This window comes from Lactuca saligna, chromosome 8 (assembly GCF_052625555.1).
Source record: "Lactuca saligna cultivar CGN05327 chromosome 8, ASM5262555v1, whole genome shotgun sequence".
Taxonomy (NCBI): domain Eukaryota; kingdom Viridiplantae; phylum Streptophyta; class Magnoliopsida; order Asterales; family Asteraceae; genus Lactuca; species Lactuca saligna.
The window spans coordinates 24073157-24096386 of NC_136424.1; the positions used below are offsets into that span (position 1 = coordinate 24073157).

At 37.7% G+C, this 23230-nt stretch overlaps 1 non-coding gene across 1 annotated transcript; it reads left to right on the forward strand.

The window, feature by feature from the left end:
* The first annotated feature begins 16219 nt into the window (after positions 1–16219).
* On the forward strand, positions 16220–16326 carry LOC145013646 (small nucleolar RNA R71). The gene has a single exon (XR_013665194.1). It is a non-coding gene; the product is annotated as a small nucleolar RNA R71 (small nucleolar RNA).
* Positions 16327–23230: the final 6904 nt, after the last annotated feature.

Genomic DNA, 23230 nt, shown 5'->3' on the forward strand with positions numbered 1-23230 from the left:
TTCAGTTTTTCGGTTTCGATTATGTCGGTTTTTTTTGGTTTTTCAGTTTGGTTTTTGCTCATCCCTACAAAGTAATTCTGTAAAAGTCGCCATTAACATCCAAATTAACTTACCAAATCAACTGCTTACACTACAAGAAGAAATTTTTAACAAAATCAACCGTTATTATTTACGTATCATTCAAATACAACTATTAGAATAAGTAATTCAAATACAGAACACGTATCATTGCTTTACATATTTTCAAATCGATTACATCTACAGTTAATTAATGATGCGTGTAATAAAATCATAATCACCTTCAACAACAGCTTTATACACTATTCAACAAACCACATCTCAAAACACAAATTACTTAACCAATACTTCTACGAAACTGATGAAAATTGAATTCCAAATACAAGAAGATGAAGTGAGATGTAGAGACGTATATAAAGAGAGATGAAATACCTAGAAGACAGGGGAAGACAATGGATCAAGAACACCGGCGGAGCAGTAGTAGAGCTTTTAATCGCAGCGGTGCTATTTGATAACCCTATGTGTAACGAACGCACCGCCACCGGCCGATTTTGCCCCTTTGATACTGGCTGCACCTCTGTAAATTGAATACCACCGTCCTCGCTTCCAACGTCTTCGTCTTCTTCATCGTCGTCCTCCTCTTCCACGGCTTCCGCTTCCACCTCGTCTTCATCATCGTCTTCCTCTTCTTTAGATCCTTGCGAATCCGATTCTACATCTTCTATTGCAATCAACTCTTCATCTTCGTCTTCCTCCGCCACAACCAGCGGTTGCGCTGGGACAAATCTCTGAGACCGGGGTTGCGATTGAGATGCGGGTTCAGCGAATCTTGGCCGTTTATTGGCAAGTGGAGTATCGTCATCGTCTTCGCCGATTGAAAATTTCGCCATCGTAATCGCACTTTCATCTCTCTTGTTGGGGATCCATCGTTTATCTGATTTTTCACACGCAACCGCATTATTTTACACTTCCGATTTAACCCTAACAGAGGAGAGTGGATTCTCGGCCTCGCTTCTAAAAATCGATTGAATCGGATAGGTTCCAGTCGACAGGCAGTGAGAGTGGAAGAAATGCTTGAGTATCGATGCTTTGTGATTTTGAGAAGTTAGTCGGTGGAGGAAGACGAAGTCTCCCGCATTTATTTTATCTTTGTAGTAAGAAAAATATTTTGTTTCGTTTGAACCCATCTTCAATTTTTCAACATAGTGATGATGACCTTTGAGACACATGTTCAATTAGTTGATAAAATGATAACAATGGCCATATATAAATCACTTTTGTAAATCACGATCGTTGAAGGCAATTTCATGGAACACCTATTAGGCATCATCAAACATCAATTATCAAACTCTCTCATCAGTTACCAATTGCAAATATATAAAAGGAATCAAGATAACCCAATTAAATTGTGGAAGAACCATTATAAAAATCTAAAATGATTTTGGAAATGAAGCTAGCAGTGAATTTCTGTTGGTAGATATATATGCGTTTCACGATGAAAGGGGGAAGCGGTGGAGAGGACAGGAGAGCTGCTTCGTGTAAATGATGGATGAGGGAAGCGGTGGTGTGACTGTGAAAATAGTGGAAGATGGACGACGTTTTGGGCTGGGGTGGACTCCATTTAACAGTTTTGGCCGACATTGTTATCAATTTATGCAATTATGTTGATGTGGAGTTTATTGACATCTGATGCTTACAGGCCATCTCATTTCAAAAAGACCTAAAAAAAAGAGGTAAAGAAAAATGCTGATACCATAAGTAGGGTTAGTTTAATATACCATGGTCACCGCTTGGCTCTATTGTTATTCCATTGCTTACTTCTTTTTTCTCGATTAAACCCAAAAAGGCTTTGTCACCACCACCGCCCTAACCCACTTCCCATCGTCTGTTAATGACCGACTCTAGATGCTTCACACCGTCTTTTCTCTGCTTCTCATCGTCTTTTACCGCTTCTCCCCCTAATCGGCGCTCCAGGTAAATGTATCGTCTGTTAATCTCTCGCTTGTCAAGTTATCTAACCAAAACACGCTCTTCGACTATACCTAGCGGTGACCATGCCTGGAGCACCGATTAGGGGGAGCACATGTGAAATGGCGATGTCCCCCATATTTTAATAAAACTCACGTGCTTTCCATAAGGCCATGGGTTTTTATCATGGTCATAGCTTTTGCCCATGTGTTTTTGGCATGGTCATTTGTCTTGATCATGTGTTTTTTGTTGGATTATGTGTCTAAACTCATAACTATAATAAAATAAATGAAAAAAATCCAAAAATTCTTTTTTAATTATTATTTTCGGAACTTGAATTAACAAAAATAAATAAATAAATAAATAAATAAATAAAATCCTGTTTTTTTTAAATACATGAAATATTCTAATAGAATATTATACTGACATATTCTAAAAAATAATTTTAAAATGCAAAATAAATGGAAAAATCTAAAAATTATTTTTTTAAATATTATTTTCGGAACTTGAATTAACTAAAAAAATAAAAAAAAATAAAAAATCCCATTTTTTTTTTGAAAAATACGTGAAATATTCTAATAGAATATTACACTGTACATATTCTAAAAAATAATTTTAAAATGCAAAATAAATGGAAAAATCTAAAAATGCTTTTTTTAAATATTATTTTCGGAACTTGAATTAATTATAAAAAATTTTAAAAAAACTCTGGTTTTTTTTTTTGAAAAATACGTTAAATATTCTAATAGAATATTACACGTTACATATTTTAAAAAATAATTTTAAAATGCAAAATAAATGGAAAAATCCAAAAATTCTTTTTTTAAATATTATTTTCAGAACTTGAATTAACTAAAAAAAATTAAAAATAATAAAAAAAATAAAAAAATGCATCTCACAATCTCACAAAATATAGTTGGTTTCAAATGAATATATATATATATATATATATATATATATATATATATATATATATATATATATATATATATATATATATATATATATATATATATATATATGGTCAAAATCAAATATAGTATTTGTTTACAAACAACTTTAATTTTCATTTATATATTTCACAAAATAGATTATAAATCAAACAAAACATTATGTTTAAAATATGGCTAAGAAAATCAAAAGGTTAATACATAAAGGAAATTTTATACATTTTTGGGAGTTAAAGGGGAATGCCTTCTTTCTTTAAATTTCTATATTAGATCGTCCTTTCTGCATTAAAAGTAAAAAACAAGTTATATAGCTTAGTTGATGATGTTTACAAAATTTTTCACCAATTCTTTTATTAATAAGCTTTCGGTATTATATTTTCGTAATTTTTGACATAGTTCTATCCATTTTACTGACAACTAACAATGACGTGAGACACACAGCTTGCTCTCCGAGCTCAACCATTAGTGACCGCCAAAAATTTTATTTTTTAATAAAAAACTTGTTTCAATTTTTTTAATTATTTTAAAATATTTGTTTATTTATATATTCATTAATACCTGGAAAAACTTATGTTTATATAAACCAAACATACTTCACCTCATTAAGAAGATACATATTTACCTGTTGATGAAATTAAAGTTGAATGACTTTTTTTTTTGGCTAAAAATGGTGTTTAGGAACTTTATCTTCGTAAGGCCTAACCTACTTTTAATCGACAGGACCGGAATGATTTATTTGCAGTTATTAATCATTAATGCATTGTGTGGTATTTTTTTTTTTTTTTTTTTTTTTTTTTTTTTTTTTTTTTTTTGCTGTTTTCAGGCATTGACCATCGTTTTAATTTTAATATAGGATGGCCTTTGTTTGAAAAGATTTGGGTTAAATATGTAGGTAAGGTTCTTATACATAAATAATTTCTTTGCAATCCCCACACACTCAAATGCTCAACATGTATCTCCACTCCACTCCTCTTTTTATTTACTTGTAAAATCCTTATTTGACATTACATGGTTGTTAAATGCTCAAAATGTATGGCATGAAGCATAAACAACAAATGCTTCTTCGAAAATTATCTCAAACGATTTTTTTTTTTTTTTTTTTTTTTTACTATTTAGATTATTGTTTTCAAATTTATCATTTTGTTCCAATCTTCTTTTTCTTTTTTTATTATTTTCGGTTGTCCATAACTCAAAAAAAAAAATCTATTAATTAATGGCATCATCGCAGAGAGGTACAATGATGAATATGAAAGAGATTTGCAATAATGTTCACATAACAAACCCATTAAAAATTAAGACCGTTCAAAAAAATTTAAGCCTAAAAGAAAGGAGTCTTGGCCTCCTGTAAAGCATTGAGTGACGTCTTAAAAGCATGGTTGTCAAAATCGCGATCCTGATCGTAGGATCGTACGATCCTACGATCCTATGTATGAAAAACGATCCGGATCGTAAAAGGATCGTATTTTGGGTAGGATCGCAGGTAGGATCGTAAGATCGTAGGTAGGATCGTAGGATCGAGATCCGATCCGATCCTACCTTCCTTTAATTTTTTTTTTCAAATGAAATTTTTTTACCATTTTATGTCTTTTACCCTTTACCAATCTACCATTTATCATTTTTATTGTGACTTACGACTAATATTTTAAAGTTTTTATAACTTTTGAACGAAAAATGAAATGTTTAAAATATTTTTTATGATTAATATTATAAATTAAAATTATATTCTATTTTGTGGGATCTTAGGATCTCGATCTCGATCTTACGATTCCGATTTTGCAAACCCAAAAACGATCCTAGGTAGGATCCCGATCTTGACAACCTTGCTTAAAAGGGTAAATATAATTGGTTTTTGCTTTTTTTTTTAAGCAGCAAACGAAATCTGTATTCTAATAAAAGAATAGGTTTAATCACATATTGACAAGTGTCATTCAATTAGAAACCTTTATTAATGTTATATATCATTTATCATGCCACTTGTCACCTATAAATTATTCATTTTAAATTTTAAATTTTAAATTTTCTACTCTAATTTTATTAAATTAATAATTGATTCTTTATTTTAAAATTTCTCCCTTTAATTATATTAAATTAATACGATTAGATTAAAAAATAAAATAAAATTAATATAAATTATAAAATGATATAACTCCATGTATTTATTTAAATAAACGATTTTAATTTTATATAACTTAAAAAATATCTCTTAATTAATAATTTATTTAAAAAAATTGATTAATAATTTTGATTTTTTAATACGAAATTTTAATTAATTTTATAACCGTGGTTATCACGGGTTATAAACTAGTATATATTAAATAAAATGCGCTACACTTAGCAAGATGTTGGGGAATTTCGAATTGGGTTATAGGAAATTTGGATCACAAACAGGAATCGTGTAATATACTTTCCTTGTTTGATATTTCGATCCTAATTGCCTTGGGTATCACGAAATCCAAACTAGGATAATTCCTGAAGAAACGATTCTTGTTTTAGGCACAAAACACATAATCAATTTTGAGAGAGAATGAATAAGAAGGCGTTTTTTTCAATTTTCTGTGTTTCAACGAAGTCGTTGTATTTCCCGGATTTATCCACTCAACGGATAAACGAGAACAGTTTACATCTTTTAGAAAGGACAAATTAGTCCTTGAATTTGCATCTGTAAAGAATGACAGATTAGTCCTTGTACTGTTCTAACAATGTTTAGTAAATACAAGTGTGCACTCCCACACCTCCTAACTTGTATTATAACTAAAACACTATTCTTGAAACACTTGTTAAATCCATTACACTAAAATATATTTGGTGATTAAATCACCAACACAAGATGCTAAGGAGCAAATAGCAGAGTACACAACAGTTCAAAGTGACAATTAAATAATAGAATTACAGAGAGAGAAATGGTGATATGCTCCATTCCACCCAGTTCCCACATCCGAACTTACTTCTATGTTTGCACCATAAGTAGGAAATAGAAATAACATTGTCTGCCACCTTTGTGTGAGATGTTTTCAATTCCTTGAATACTTTGTCGTTTCTTGCCTTCCAGATGTTCCAAAGTAGGCAGTACACAATGGAGTTGAAGAGTATTCGTTTCTGTGGACAGTTCCCCCATGATGATGCAAAGTCAATGACCTCCATAATATGAGAGAAATCATGTGTATTGATGCCACACCATTTAAAGATCCACCCATGGGTCCCTTTTGCAAACTCACATTTAACTAAAAGATGGTCAAGAGATTCAGGCTTATTGTAACACAATTGACACAATTGGTTAGGGATTAACACGCCTCTTTCAGCTAGTGTCATTGCTACAAGAATTCTAGATAACGAAGCTCTCCATATGAAACAACGAACTTTCAATGGTACCATCTTATCCCAAAAGATAGGTGAACCGTGTTGGGGGTTGATCTTTGCATCTATGAATCTTCACATGATTTTGACAAAATAATATCCATCTGAATTTAGCATAAATCTGAAATCAAAGGGGGATTGAGGTGGGATTTCCATAGAGCCGATACATAGGTATAACTGTCAAAGCTCAGTTAAGGTTACAGTGTCATTTGGGTCCTGATTCCAGTTCCAGTTGAATCCCGAGGCTGATAGTCTCTCCTCTAACCTGCAAGATTTTACCTTTTCTCTCTTGTATAGGCCCAGGAACCGATCTTGAAAAGGGGAATCACCACACCAAGTGTCCTTCCAAAAGAGGGTGTTGGAACCATATCTTGGATTCAGCTTGAATAATGATTTCCAGTCAATGTTAAACTCATCTAAGTAACGAATCACCTTGTATATGTTACACCATGCCCCTGCCGATGTTTCTCTTGTAATATACATTGCAAGCTTCTTTTTTAGGTTATGAATACTTGTTATTACATCTCTCCATAGTTGATCTCGATCGTTTCGTAGCCTCCACCACCACTCTGTGAGAAGAGATATATTCTGAGCTTTTAATGACCCAACCCCGAGGCCTCCAACCTTTTTTCTACGATTACCTTGGACAGTCCACCCAATGTAATTTGTTTTTGTCTTTACCCCTCCCCATAAGAATTTGCGCCTTAATTTTAAGGTCGAGAATGCCTTCTGGCGCTTTGAACAAGGACATATAGTAGGTTGGGAGGCTGTTTAGAACTGATTTTATTAGGGTAAGGCGCCCACCAAATGAAAGATATTTGGCTTTCCAGGTTGATAGCTTTGACTTAAACTTATCTACAATAGACTGCCAATTTTTCTTTAGTGCCATATTCGTCCCAACTGGAACCCCCATATAGGTGAATGGGAATGTAACTTCTGTACACCCTAGGAATCTTGCCATTCATTGAACCTCCTGAGAAGACACTCCTATGCCAAAAAGTATGGACTTGAGGAAGTTAACTTTGAGCCCAAATAATAAATGAAAACATTTGAGAATTCGTGATAAGTTCTTTATGCTTTCGATGCACCATTCACCCGCAAAAATAGTGTCATCTGCATAGAACAGATGGGAGATTAGTGCACCACCATTTGGGAGTTTGATACCTTTGATTAACATTTTGCTATAGGCTTGATTGATTGCTATGTTCAATCCTTCCATTGCTATTATGAAAAGAAAAGGCAGTAGGGGATCACCCTACTGGACACCTCGTGATATGGTAAATTCTGTTGTTGGGGACCCGTTGATAAGGATCGAAGCCATTGATGATGCAAGACATCCCCTGATCCAAGTTCTCCATTTAGCTCCAAATCTTGCATCATAATTGAGTCTAATTAATTCCACTTAATACACTCGAAGGCTTTTTCAAAATCGATTTTGAGGAGGAATAATTTTTTCTTGAACCGTTTGGCCAACGAGAAGATTTCGTTGATTACAAGGGGAGCATCAAGAATGTTCCTACCAGGAACAAAAGCTGATTGGATATAACTGATTACGGATCCAATTACTGGTTTTAACCTTATGGCAGGAACTTTGGCGATGATCTTGTGCATACACCCGATAAGACTGATAGGTCTATAATCTGCAAGAGAAATTAGGTCACCAACTTTGGGGATCAAAGTTATCAAAGACGGGTTGCATCCATTTGCCAATGATGTGTTTTGCTCAAAGTATTTAACAAAATTGATGATGTCACCAGACATTAATTCCTAATTTTTTTATGATTTTGAAAGTAATATCATCGGGCCCCAGAGCCTTATTGCCACCATAGCTCCACACTGCATTATTTATTTCCTCGGGGGTAATATCAAGTTTCAGTGACTGTTGTTGGTCCATAGATAGTTGCTTGAAGAGCGGGCTAATTAATAGGGGTCGGATTGGCCAATTTTCTTTGAACTTACTGGAAAAGAACTGGAAAGTTTCCTATTTTAATAACTCTGGGTTCACCTCCTATGAACCATTGATCAAGAGACCATGGATTTTATTTTTCATGTTCGTATTTGCTAGCGAGCCGTGAAAGAAGCGCGATTTCTCGTCCTCGTCAGTCAACCATTTGATTTTCGACATATGTTGAAGTTCGAGTTTGACAATGTGTTCTAGCTCCATTAATTTAGCTTTATCATCCTGCCATGTTATTCTTTCAGATTCTGAAATGCACCTGGTCTCTGCTGTTCTTTCCATGACATTCCCCTTGGATGCTATTGCGGTTAATGAACCATAACCATTTTTGGAGTCATCCTTCTTCCATTTTCAAATTTGATTCTTTACATATTTTAATTTTGCTCTGAGAAGAATATCGGGTGTGCCATATCCATGAAAGCTATTCCATGCATTAGTAAATTCTTTATAAATTCCTCATTTAGGATCTACGAATTAAAGAAACGAAATGGTGGGGGTCTGATGTGTGTAAAACTCACTTAGTTTTAAACCTACTTTAATTATCAAATAACACACAAAAGTCAGTGAACCTATCAATTGTGGTATAGCTAAATAAGCAGGGTATCGAACACAGGGAACGGCAAATTAAATTAAAAACTAATTCTATCTAAGTTAATTAAGAAATAGGGGTTTTTCTCTAGTTTTACAAGACTAGAAACTTACTAACTATAACTAATTTAAGACTAGAAAATAACGACTTAACTAGATTCAATAATTGGAAAGGAACTTCTGTTTAGTTCAACTTGGTTAACTCTATGGTTGATTTCAAGGTAATAGTGCAATAGATTAATTCTTTCGTTGGTTACCGATTCAAGTGATTAGGTTTATGTTCACTACCCTAATCCTTAGCAAATAAACTAACTCAAGCAGTGGCCAATTGTTTAATTTAATTATATTTACTAGATTAATTATTCGGGTTAAGTTAGACTTGCAATAGCTAATTAATTTATTATTTTTAATTAACCTCTTGTTTGATGGTCATCTTACAAGCTTGCACATGAATTTACTCAATTTTCTTATTAATTCTAGTTTCATATTCATTAATCCTAGACATATAGTATAGTGGTCACATATCATATGAGGTCAATAATCAATAGATGTCCATGCTAGTCAATTATCTTCCTATTAACAGAAAATTAATTATTATTCACACACAAGGTTCTTTAGCAAGCTAAAATAACAAAAATTCACCAACTTGGAATTAATCCTACCAATCAATCAAACCATATTGTCAACTTTGTATCCCCAAACAGAAGTCTAAAGGTTTTAGTTCATAATTAAAGTAAATAACAACAAACAAACAAAGTCAAGTTGCTTAATCATATTGATAAAACAAAAGAATAAGTGGAATGATGAAATTGTGCCTTAATTACTCCCCGGAATTGAATTCTAGCTTTCTTTGTCGACTTCTAGGGTTTTTCTGGCTTCTCAATCGCAGCAAAACACTTCTGAATCGTCCCAGAACTCCCTCTAATCGATCTGTGGAGTTATCTTTAAATAAGCGAATCGACTCGTCGAGTCAAGTGGTGACTCGTCGAGTCCCTATCACATTCCCCGTATTGCGATAACTATCTGGAATCCCGAGTCATTATCTTAATGATCCTTTGACTGGACTCGTCGAGTAGGCTATCTGACTTGACGAGTAGGTGCCATTTTTAGTGTTTTTCTTCTTCATTCCATTCTCGAGCTCCTAACCGCTTCTCCTGCTTCCTTTTGCTTCCGAGCTTCATCTTTGGACTGAAAAACATAATTTAACACTTTTAAGTATCTTTTGTCCATAATATGCGATTATTTGGCTAATATATGAATAAAAAACTATACTTAATACACACTAAATATGCACATATCAAAATACCCCACACTTGACTTTTGCTTGCCCCCAAGCAAAACTGAATTTTAACACATTAGAATTATGTATGACAACTCCAATCTAACCCAGCCATTATGCCAAGACTGCAACGCATGCATTTGTGTCTAAAAATTTTCCTAAAGAACCCCTCATACTCCAAATACTCACAATCGTCATAAACATTCGCCCACTCACCCCAAACTATGCTCATTTTATGCAACCCTCCGAATCCATCCTCAGAAAACCTCTTTACCCTCAAGGTATTTTGAATTGAGCAACCCAAGCATACATATTCTAGAATTACAACTTTTCGATACGACTATGGAGCTCTTTGAATTCTTCACTTCCTTGATAATTTGATCTTTAATTTCTTTGAATTCACCAACTTGTATTGATTTATTTTTGGTATCTTCAACTTTTTTGGATTTCTTGGAATTTTGATCTTTAGATCTTCACTTCATTTGCTCCAAAATTCTTACAACTTTTCTTGTAATTCTCTCTCTTTTTTTTACATGTATACCTCACTTTTGTCACTCAAATCCCTACATGCTTAAGCAGGGGCGCTCAATCTCAACCTTTATTGGCTAACGATAAAAAATTTCCTGGATACATTTCAGGTTTAGGCTGCTAAACATATTGCATCCCTCAGGCTGAGCAAGGTCGTGTTTTTGTCTCATGATTTCACTGGAATAAGGAAGCCACAAATGCACTAGAACGTATATAGGCTCAACTAAACATTTGGGTTTTCATGCAATTATCAACACAATTCTAACATGGAATCCTAATTTTTTACCAAAATTCTCTAATTAAGTCCTAAATAATACTTTTGGTATGCAAAATTTTTTAAAATTGACTATAAAATTGACTATTATGTAACCAACCCCCTACCCCACACTTATGTGATGCAATGCCCTCATTGCATAGTATGCATAAAAACATAAAAAAACTAAAGAGGGAATTGGAACAAACTCCCCTGGGATAGCAGTGGATAGGTTGATCACTTTCATTTAAGCTCCAACTTCAATTAACTTTAGACATGGTAACATCTCATCCATGCCTTGGGTGTCTCGTGTCGTGTGGGTCGCTCCAAATACGCGGAAATCGATGGAAGATCTTCAAGAATGGACATGGAAGAATAAGTGAGCAAGTGGTACACTTAGCAGCATCAAATCAGCAGTCCGTCGGTATAAAAAATGAATGACTCGTCGAGTCATATGGTCGACTCGTCGAGTACCAGCGCGCCATCTCAGAATATGTGGAAATACAAGGCGACTCGTCGAGTCAGTTAAGTGCACTCGACGAGTAGGCCACTGAACGAAAAAAATTGGCATTTTGCAACTGTCTCAGCCTCTAAGAACTTCTCTAACTCTTCCTCACGTATAGACTTAATTGCTCATACCCCTAGGGACCGGACTCGACACTTTGACGTTAACGTTCCGCTTCCTTGACTCGCTTTCACTTGTAATAACACCCGTTCGCTATAACTCTAAACGCTTCCTAAGCAAGCAATACTAATCCAATCCTGAAAAATAACTAATGCATACAATCATTAAACACAATAAAGTCTTGAACAAATCATACACACCAAATAATAATAAAAAAAAAAAAAACAGAAAATAAAAATTGTTTGATTAAAACACAAATCAATCTTCTTCCTCATCATCATCCGCGGCGGCTCCACTTCCTCCGGCACCACTTCTTCTCGCACCAATCACCTCATCTCAAGACGGAATAAATGGGTAATTTCCACCATCAATATGTGGGATATTGAAGTGGTCAAAAAGTCGGATATGAGATTGGTTGCTAAAATTCAACCCCCGCGCCATTTGATCCTGTAGCCGCCTCATCTCCACATTGTACCAATCCATTGGTACGTCTTCATTCTCAACCGGAATCACCGGCGGCTCGTCCTCCACATCCCGCTCTCTTCTTGATCTTACCCTCCTTCCCGGTGCTTCGGGACCAACAACGGGGTCATCATTCGGGATGACATAATGGCCACCTCCATAATCTTCAATAATCCTCGCTCTTCGGAAAAGAATGGGATTGAACGGAGGTGTAGGGATCAATGTCATGAAGTTCCATGCACCGCGGTTCATCATCCCGAATGAGTTGGCCAACCGGGTGACAAACATCCCACCATTAATTCGGGAAGTTTTGCGATCTTTGACCACACCCTCCGAGAGATATGAAGCTAAACACCAAGGAATGTTGCAAAAGACGCCGGGTGTAATGATGCTCCCTAAATAGAAGACGTCGAGGTTGGAAACCTTGTCATCATCTTTTCTTTGATTGATGGTAGATGAAATAAGGTGGTGTGTTGGGGATCGGATGCTCCCTTCCTGTGCAGACATTGGGATATAAACTTTATTACCAATAGTATTCCACCAGCCCGTACTCGTAACCCCCTCGGGAAACACCATATGGGTTTGTGCCAAAAAGGCCTGAAAGATGTGTGTTGAAACCAAGGGCTGATCGTAGATCCCTAATCGACAGGAAAGATCCACCACAGAGCATTGACGAAACTCGCCCCCAAGACAAAAACTAAAGCTGGCTGGGTGATAAACATCCACTCCCCCGGTGAAAGATATCGTGGAGAAAAACTCCAAACAAAGCTCCAAATAAACCGGCTCTTGAATACGGAAGACCCGGCTCCACCCGTCACAGACCATTGTTTCGCCTTCATGGTGAAACTCCTTCAAAAGGTAAGGAGCTAATTCCTCCTCATATCGAAAATTTTGCAGCCACTCCCAATCTATCCGATTGGGCACATAAACCTCCTTCTTCTTGATATCATCCAGCTTCTTCTTCCATTTCCGCATTGTCGAAGCGGACTCGATTTGTGGGAAGTTTAGCCATGGAAAATCCCCTTGGTTGCCATTGGAACTTTGTCCCCTTCTGAACATGATTTCTACAAAACAAACACACAAAACCCAGAAAACACAGAATATAATTAAAAAAATTTCTGCTATATGTTACTCGACTGGACTCGTCGAGTCCAGGTCCGACTCGGCGAGTCGCGCGAACTGTACGAGTCAGTCGACGGGTCGATGCAGATTAGACCATAAAACCTGGAAATTTTGTCAAGGGTTTTGTCTAAGCACTTAGTATTAATGTATTAAGGCCAAAATAAGCATTCAAAACAACATAATTCATGAAAAATCAAAACCCTAGAAATTTAGTACTTTTCAAAAACGGGTTTTTCATGCAATTGCTACCATAGATGGTCTTATAATCATGTTCTTAACAAAAAACAAGAAGAAATTTGTTACCTTTTGAGATTAGGCTTGAGAAATTTGAAAGAAACTTGAAGAACAATGATGAATGCTTGAGAGAGAGAGAGGATGACGGCACCCGGCGAGTATGTTTGTGAAAATTGATTCTTAGGGTTAAAACCCTAGTTACCCATTGTAAAAGTAATTTCGAAATTATTTTTTTTCTGTAAATAATACCGACTCGTCGAGTCGTGGTCAGACTCGGCGAGTCTGGTCGCGAATTCATGTTTTTTTTTCTGAAACCCATATGGAATCATCGAGTAGTGGTCAACTCGGGGAGTCGCTTAAAAAAATGCATAATTTTCAAAATTTTGCTATTTATTGTAAATCATTTCACCCCACACTTAACCTATGCACACTCTCAAGCAGACATGTACGATGATTTGGAAGATTAAGATTCAAAAAAAACGAAGGGAAAATAAATAAAAAAAACTAAAAAGTAAAAGAAAGCAAACTCTATATAACGGGTTGCCTCCCGCCAAGCGCTTCTTTTTAAGGAGTCATTAGCTAGACTCCTTCCCATCTACGTTTCGTCATCTCCGAGCATCGGGAACGCACGCCTAACTTTTTGTGATTTGTACTTGGTCTTGTAAGCGTGGATCTTTTTTTTGTAAGCCCTTTTCAATGCATCTCTTTTCTTTTTCACGGCCTCATCCTCAGCTGCTTGGGCTTCCCTATTCCTCTTTTTCTTCTTTACCCCCTTCTTCTTCACCTTCTCTTGAACCTCCTTCTCTTTAAATTTAATTACTTCACATTTCATGATGGATAGTGCTTTAGGTTTAGTAGTGAATAGGTGATCAGCTTCCTCCCTCCTTTCCTTTATCTCTTCGTCCTTTCCAGTGCTTAACCCATCCTCAAAATGAACCGTATCAAGACATGCTACATCGGCGTATTGAACTTTCCTTCCCTTTCCTCCTTCAGCTGTTTGTTCTTCTAAAGAATCATGTATATTATCGAAATCCAAGGTATGTGAAGAACTAGTAACAAGCAGATCTAAGTCGGCCAAGTGTTTGCCCAAGTCGACTGGACTCGTCGAGTCCATTAAAGTGACTCAGCGAGTCGGAACGAATTCCATCAATTCTTGGGTTTTTTTTAGTGGGCTCCTTCCAGTAGCTTTTCTAATTCATCCAAGTCCTTGTTAACATCTCCTTCTTCTTCAGAGTGTATCACAAACTTGCTTGGATCCTCTTTTAGCAAACGTGCAAGCTCTTTTTCTAATATGTCATCATCCAGTTGGATCATTGAGACTTCTTCAATCTTTTCTTCTTTTTGCTTGATTTCTGGAGTAGCTTTAAACATCACAGCCTCATCACCCACCCTTAATGTCAATGTAGACTCACATATATCAATTAAAGCACACGCGGTGTTCAAGAAGGATCTCCCCAAAATAATTGGAATTTCGGGGTCTTCTTCCATATCAACTACCACGAAGTCTACTAGGAAAATAAACTTGTCAACTTTTATAAGGAGATCTTCACAAACGCCTTGTGGATGAATTATTGTCTTGTCCGCCAAATGGATCTTCATATTCACCGGTTTTGGTTCTGGTAAATTCAAATTCTTAAAGAATGAAAAAGGCATCATATTGATGCTTGCCCCCGAGTTAGCTAATGCTCGGGTGAAGACCTTATTACCAAATTGGCACGGAAGCACAATATTTCCTGGATCACCCTTCTTTTCAGGTAGCTCACTCATCAATACTTCTGCGACTTCAGCCAAATCCTTCCTAGCAGCAAAAAGGCCCTTAAGCAAGTTGAAGTATTTAGGTGTTTGAAGTATTGTTTCCACAAATGCCACATTAACTTGTAGAGCGTTAACATGATTCATGAAGGTTCTGTATGCTTCTACTTTTTCTGCAGACATGGCTTTGATTGGGTATGGCAGCGGAGGCTTATAAGGTTTTGAAGAACTGATAGGTGTTTCAATTTCGCATGGACTCGTCGAGTCCAATGGAGTGACTCGGCGAGTCGGGTCGGGTTTTGCTGGCTCCGATTCTTCTACCTTTTCTTCCTTCTTCTTGGAGATCCTTAGTGCTTCTGTAAATTTTCCTTCACTGCTGGAGGTTAATACGCTTACGTTCTCCATTCTTGGATTGGGTTCGGTGTTGCTCGGAAGTTGGCCCGGTCTTCTTTCATTCACTTGATGTGCAAGCTGTCCCAGCTGTTTCTCAATGTTGAGAATGGATGCTTGCTGATTCCTCAACATGTTTCTGGTTTCTTGCATTGCTACATCATGATCATTGTGTCTTTTCTCGGACGCGGTTATGAATCTTGTGAGCATATCTTCTAAACTGGCCTTCTTTTCCGTCATCAGCTCTTCCTTTTGATAGAATCCCCTCTCCCTCTGTTTGTATTTCTCCTCCTTAGCCTTTTTATATTCTTCGTATGGGAGCCATTCCTTCTTCGGTTTCCTCCAATCTTCATCGTATCTATCGCCACTGGAATAAAATACTTGAGCCTTTTTATTTCCGTTTTCATCTCGATCACAATCCTTGGTGAGGTGGGGGCCGCCACAATTTTTGCATCCTACCCTAATAGCATGGATTGTTTGATCCATTATCGTCATTCTTCGGTCTAGGCTATCGAGTTTAGCTATTATTGCCGCCATGCTATCGTTCACCGAGTTCACTGCTCCACAACTCACTTCATTCCTCGGATTGTGGTATTCTCTAGAATGCTTGGAGAATTCTTCAATTAATTCCTTTATTTCTGGAGGTGGCTTTCTGGTGAGTGGGCCTTGTGAATCGAGTAGTTGCCTCGTGGTGACATTAACTCCATCATAAAAGATGGAGACCTCTTGTTGGCTATTAAGGTCATGGTGTGGGTAATTTCTAAGTAGGCTCTTGTACCTTTCCCAAGCTTCATAAAGAGATTCTCCGGGTTGTTGCTCGAAGTTGGAAATGGCTTTCTTTAGCTTGGCTATCTTGGAAGGTGGGCAAAAATGGTCTATGAACTCTTCTTTCATCTTGGCCCATGTGGTGACCAATCCGGGAGGGAGTGACTTTAACCAAACTTTTGCAGCTCCTTTAAATGTGACAGGAAGCATGCGAAGAAGCTGGATCTCGCGAGGCACATTGGGTACATTGAAGTAATCTGCCACATCATTTACTTCATCCAAGTGCTTATAGGCGTCTTCGTGATCTCTCCCGTGAAAAGGAATCTCCTTGAGTTGAGCGAGAATATGTCCCTTTAGCTCAAAAGTAGCGGTTGTGGGAATTGCGGGTTGCACAAGTCTCGGGCCGGTGTCATCACGCATCCTCTTCTTCCATTCCCCCATGGGGATTTCGTCAATATTAGCCATAGCGGTGGCTAAATCGTCTTCAAACTCGGATGTGTGCTCGTATGTGGGCTCGTTTTCTTCCTCGGTCTCGTACTCGGTGTCTTTTTGAATCGGGTCTTCGATTGTCAACGATACACTGGATGCTCCTGATTTGCTACTCCTTTTCTTGCTAAAAATGGATTTGAGGTTTTTGAGTGGTAAGTTCTTTGAAGAAGCGGATTCTCCAACGGTTTTGCCTTTGTTCCTTCTTAATGCGGTTTCCGGATCTTCAAGAGGGGGAACCAGAGGCGTATCAGATCCTCGGGTCATGAACAACTGCAAACAAAACAGAAAACGCGTAAAAAGAACAAAAAAAATTAAATCTGATTCTGCGTTGTACACGCCGAGTCTGGGCGAATGCACTCGGCGAGTCCAAGGTAAAATCAGGGTTTTTATTTTTATTTTTATTTTTATATACCTAAAAACTTAAACAGAAATTAACTGTGTGTAAGATGAATCTTACACAAAGGATCGATTGAATTAGAATTTTAATGCTAATTTTAGAACCGTTCCTCGGCAACGGCGCCAAAAACTTGATGTGTGTAAAACTCATTTAGTTTTAAACCTACTTTAATTATCAAATAACACACAAAAGGCAGTGAACCTATCAATTGTGGTATAGCTAAATAAGCAGGGTATCGAACACAGGGAACGACAAATTAAATTAAAAACTAATTCTATCTAAGTTAATTAAGAAATAGGGGGTTTTCTCTAGTTTTACAAGACTAGAAACTTACTAACTATAACTAATTTAAGACTAGAAAATAACGACTTAACTAGATTCAATAATTGGAAAGGAACTTCTGTTTAGTTCAACTTGGTTAACTCTATGGTTGATTTCAAGGTAATAGTGCAATAGATTAATTCTTTGGTTGGTTACCGATTCAAGTGATTAGGTTCATGTTCACTACCCTAATCCTTAGCAAATAAACTAACTCAAACAGTGGCCAATTGTTTAATTTAATTATATTTACTAGATTAATTATTCGGGTTAAGTTAGACTTGCAATAGCTAATTAATTTATTATTTTTAATTAACCTCTTGTTTGATGGTCATCTTACAAGCTTGCACATGAATTTACTCAATTTTCTTATTAATTCTAGTTTCATATTCATTAATCCTAGACATATAGTATAGTGGTCACATATCATATGAGGTCAATAATCAATAGATGTCCATGCTAATCAATTATCTTCCTATTAACAGAAAATTAATTATTATTCACACACAAGATTCTTTAGCAAGCTAAAATAACAAAAATTCACCAACTTGGAATTAATCCTACCAATCAATCAAACCATATTGTCAACTTTGTATCCCCAAACAGAAGTCTAAAGGTTTTAGTTCATAATTAAAGTAAATAACAGCAAACAAACAAAGTCAAGTTGCTTAATCATATTGATAAAACAAAAGAATAAGTGGAATGATGAAATTGTGCCTTAATTACTCCCCGAAATTGAATTCTAGCTTTCTTTGTCGACTTCTAGGGTTTTTATGGCTTCTAAATCGCAGCAAAACACTTCTGAATCGTCCCAGAACTCCCTCTAATCGATCTGTGGAGTTATCTTTAAATAAGCGAATCGACTCGTCGAGTCAAGTGGTGACTCGTCGAGTCCCTCTCACATTCCCTGTATTGCGATAACTATCTGGAATCCCGAGTCATTATCTTAATGATCCTTCGACTGGACTCGTCGAGTAGGCTATCTGACTCGACGAGTAGGTGCCATTTTTAGTGTTTTTCTTCTTCATTCCATTCTCGAGCTCCTAACCGCTTCTCCTGCTTCCTTTTGCTTCCGAGCTTCATCTTTGGACTGAAAAACATAATTTAACACTTTTAAGTATCTTTTGTCCATAATATGCGATAATTTAGCTAATATATGAATAAAAAACTATACTTAATACACACTAAATATGCACATATCAGGGCCCAAAATATGCTATGGATGGTTTTAAGACAATCGTGGAGTGATCAGAATGTAACCTAGGCAGAGCTGTGACACTGGAAGATGGTTGGGAACAGATGAAATTTGAGCAAACAAGGAACCGGTCAATTTTGCTGAATTTATGCCCTTCCTCCCTATAATAAGTGTATTTTAAACCACCCATTTTAAGTTACTTTAACCCTGCGTTGGCAATGAACTGGTTAAAATCTGTTGTAGTGTATTTGCAGAAGGCTGAGTTGAGCCTTTAGTCCCTCCTGTAAACTGTGTTAAAGTTGCCAAAAAACACTGAAATCCCGCCACTGTTCTTGATATTTAGGAGTCCCCCCCCCCATAGTTTTCTCTTGTCAGTGATTCATTGCGGAGAATATACATTAACAAGAGTGGTGTATCCTGGTATTCCCATCTAGTTACCTGATATTACTAGGAAGTACCTCGAGGAGATGACATTTGATTTGAGGAAAGACTTTGGATCCCACATACAAAGTACAACACCGGATTTCCCATGTGGAGGTATAATTTCATATTCCACATCGGTGTTACCCCAACAGCCTTAGACATCGTCTCTTGATAACTTAGCGATGTGAGTTTCTTGTACCCCCAAGAAATCAATTTTTTGTTTAATTCTCAGTTCCTTGACCCAGTTAATTTTTCGAGGCTCACTCAACCCCCTAATATTGATGCTTGGTAAATTCATTTGGAAACATGAATACCACCTTCGCCATTTGCATCCACCTCCAAAACATCTTCCAAGATTCCAGTGTTATCCTCCCCAATATGGAATCCGACTTCATTCCTAATTTTACTAATGCTTGAAATTTCATTTGAGGAAGAACATATATCCACATGATCGCCATTGTTGCTTCCAACTGAGAGTGCAACATTAAGATCAAAGGATTTATCAGAAACTAAAGTGAGATGGTTACTTGGCTGGAACTCAAGGTCGAGATTACGAAAGACTGATGTATTGAGATTAGAGTTGGGGATAAGGTGGATGAGTTTCCTTTTTTTGGATTGGGATTTTGTGTGTTTGGTGTTAGTATGCATCATATGGGCTACCGAATTGGTGTGAGAGTTGTTATCCATTGGACTGCAGAATTTACCTGGAGATGGTGGGTCATAAGGCCCGTTATTTGGTTGGGAGGACTTTGAACGACCCAGAGTTAGGACTGCCCCTTCCTCAGATGAATTGACTTTTGCATTTAATTCTTCTCTCTCATCACGACCTTTCGAAAACTCACCTTCTCCCGCCAACTACTTACCGTCTTCGGTGGCTATTCCGTAAGCCTCATATCCTTTCATATTAATCTCACCGTCTTCGATCCCTTCCATCATGTCCCGGTTAATCCACATTTATGAGATACCTTCTTCGTCTGAATCTTCCCCAAATATGTCACCTTATTCATTTATGGCATCATTATCCTCAGAATCACTAACTTCCGACAAAGGGGCTTCTGGAAAGCTTCTATCGAGGAATGGTTCCGACTTGTTTTCACTCTCATTGATGCCTACTTGGAACTATTTCCCGTTGAAGGTTGTGACCACTTCTTCATTTACGAGCTTCCACGAATTAGTAAGGATGGTTGCATAACATGAGGATAGATCCACTGTGTAACGTCCGAAAAATACGACCCAAAAAATTTATTTAAAAAACAAAACTTTACTGAAACCATATTTATAAAATTGTATCATAAGTCATACATAATTTCATAGTATTAATTCAAACATAAGCTTATTATCAGAGTAACACATCCCAGGCTAGCTGACTATGGTGTGTGCACTGCAATTCCTCCGACCTCCTCTTTTGAAAACTTAGTACCTGAAACCAAAACCTGAAACCGTAAGCACGAAGCTTGGTGAGCTCCCCCAAAGTACCACATACCATACAATAACATATAAAGCACATACTGGGTCGTGCCCACTGCATCGGACCGAGGTCCGGACTGACTGGGGCCTTGCCCCTGCATCGGACCGAAGTCCGAAAACTGACTGGGACCTTGTCCCTTGCATCGGACCGAAGTCCGGACTAACTGGAGCCTTGCCCCCTGCATCGGACCGAAGTCCAAAACTGACTGGGACCTTTTCCCCTGCATCAGACCGGAGTCCGGACTAACTGCATCGGACCGAAGTCCGGAACTAACTGAACAAAGCATAACATAAACATATCAACTAGCATGAACACACATATACTGCATACTGCATCGGGCCGTAACCCGGAACACATAACACATAAATCCTGTCTAAGCCACGAAGGCATCAAACATACTAACTACTGCATCGGACAAAAGTCCGGAAACTACTGCTAACTTAATGGGCCAACATTGTGGCCTTAGACCCGTTCCACTGGAAGGAAACTCACCTTGGAATGATGTCTGCTGAGAACTCGAGTGAAAGATCCCCGACTGCTGTCCCGGCTGCTCTCCAGCTATCATGAGAAGTCAAACACTAAATCAAAAGGGGAATCATTTGATGGGTAAAATGACCATTTTACCCATGCTATGGCATGGGTCACAATATAGCCCAAACCCTCAATTCCTTCCAAGTCCATCCATGGCCCCACTAATGGCCCAATTTTTTGAATTGGGCCTATGCCCTCATATGGGCCCTACCAGCCCACAATAATCTTGGCCCAATAATCTAACTTCTGGAGATCCAACAACATGATAGACTTTCCAAGCTTACTATTGGCCCATTAATGGCCCAACTTGCTATATTGGGCCCAAAGCCCTTTATTGGGCCTTACCCAAGACCAATACTAAATCCTTGGTCCTTAGCAACCGATGATGGACCATTAAGGCCCAAGGACCCTAAGTTTGAAACTCAGCCCACACCGAGGCCCAATATGCACAAAGCCCAACTCCGCTGAGTACACTGGGCGTACTCCATTGTACGCTAAGCGTACTGGCCTGTTGGTGAGTACGCGGGGCGTACCTTCACTTACGCTCGGCGTAACCATCCTGTTAAGACACTTTTCCATTAAGTGCTTAATTTCCCACTCCAAAGGCTACTAACTCAGATCCAGGTCCATACTGATGTCTTAGTCCATAAAGTCACTAACTTGGTGACTTGCAATTCACCAAATACATTCAAACTCAAAAGGTGACCATACACTTCTAAAACCAAGGCTAGATCTCATGCATGAGCTCATTGGGACCATAAAGATTGGAACTTTACTGCTTATGGGACTCATATGAATATAAGGGAGGTCTTAGAAACGAGCTTAAGTCATAAAGTATCAATCTTGGGACCAAAAAGGTCCATAAACTTGTACTAAGGATATCTAAGAGGTTAATCATCAAGCTCAAGACTTTTTACCTTACAGAGGTCCACAATGAAGCACTTATCCTAGATCTACAAGCTCTAGCTTCAAAGGTTCCTCCTTACCAACCTTCTTCTCTTTTCTTCCAAGCTTTAATCCACCAAAATGGGTTCTCCAAGGTTAAGATCTCATAAAATGAAGGTAGGGACGTTCTAGGGTTTCCTTTGAGGTTAGGGAGGCTGATATGGGGGCTAGGGTTGGAACCATAATGTCCTTTATATAGTGCTCAATCCGAAATTAGGGTTTCATAACTTTTAGCGTACGCTGGGTGTACGCCTTAGACATCCGCGACCAAGTTGCCAGCTTACGTTGGGCGTACCCACGCGTGTTCCAAACATGCATGTCTGGCTTTCCATGCAAACTTTTCTCTATAAGGGACGTTCTCGCCAAATCTTCAAAGTGTCATAACTCCTTCATTCTAGATCCGTTTCTGATGAACTTTATATCCACGGAAAGGTGGCGAGAAATCCTACGCTTCTAACAACACACTCTGGCCTGAATACTTCTTAAATAATAACTCCAATTTTAATAAAGGACTAAAACGCCCCTGGCCTTGGCCTATAAAATTCCATAAACGAATATTTTAGAACAGGGCATTATAACTCTCCCCCACTTAAACTAAACTTCATCCTCGAAGTCCGCTACGGTCAACTGACCTACAATCCGCCTTCCACACCCTGCCTGGTGACTCTAACCCTTTTATCCATCACTCCAGCCACTCTCAGTGTTGGTCACTATTGTTGGAACATACTAAATGCTTCTTATTTCCATATATTAGTGTTGAGCACCCGTCCCAGCAAATGGATCAGACAATCCTTCGAGTGAAAGATTCATCACTGCAATGGTTAAGACTCATACGAGAGCTGCGCAACAAGGTCAAACCCTCCACTCCGAGATTATCCAACCCTGCTACGAGAGGCGTAACACCATCTGTCAACTTGCTGCCTCTGACTCAAAATTCTGTTGCCCCTCATCCTCCTACCGGATGCACTGAGACCACCCTGGTCCAACTAATCTGCCAATACCTGGATTACCGGACTCCCACCGATCACTACATCCCATCGTAATCTCCTAGTCGCTCCCAGCGGCTTCTGAAGATACTTCGACTATCTATAACTGTTCTATCCACTCTGCCACCCATATTGAATCGATGCTGCTGGAACTAGCCTGCTTATTTCTCATCCGACTACTCAACGTCTAATAACTCGTATCTTCCATCCTCAAAGAAAGGCTACCTGCCCAA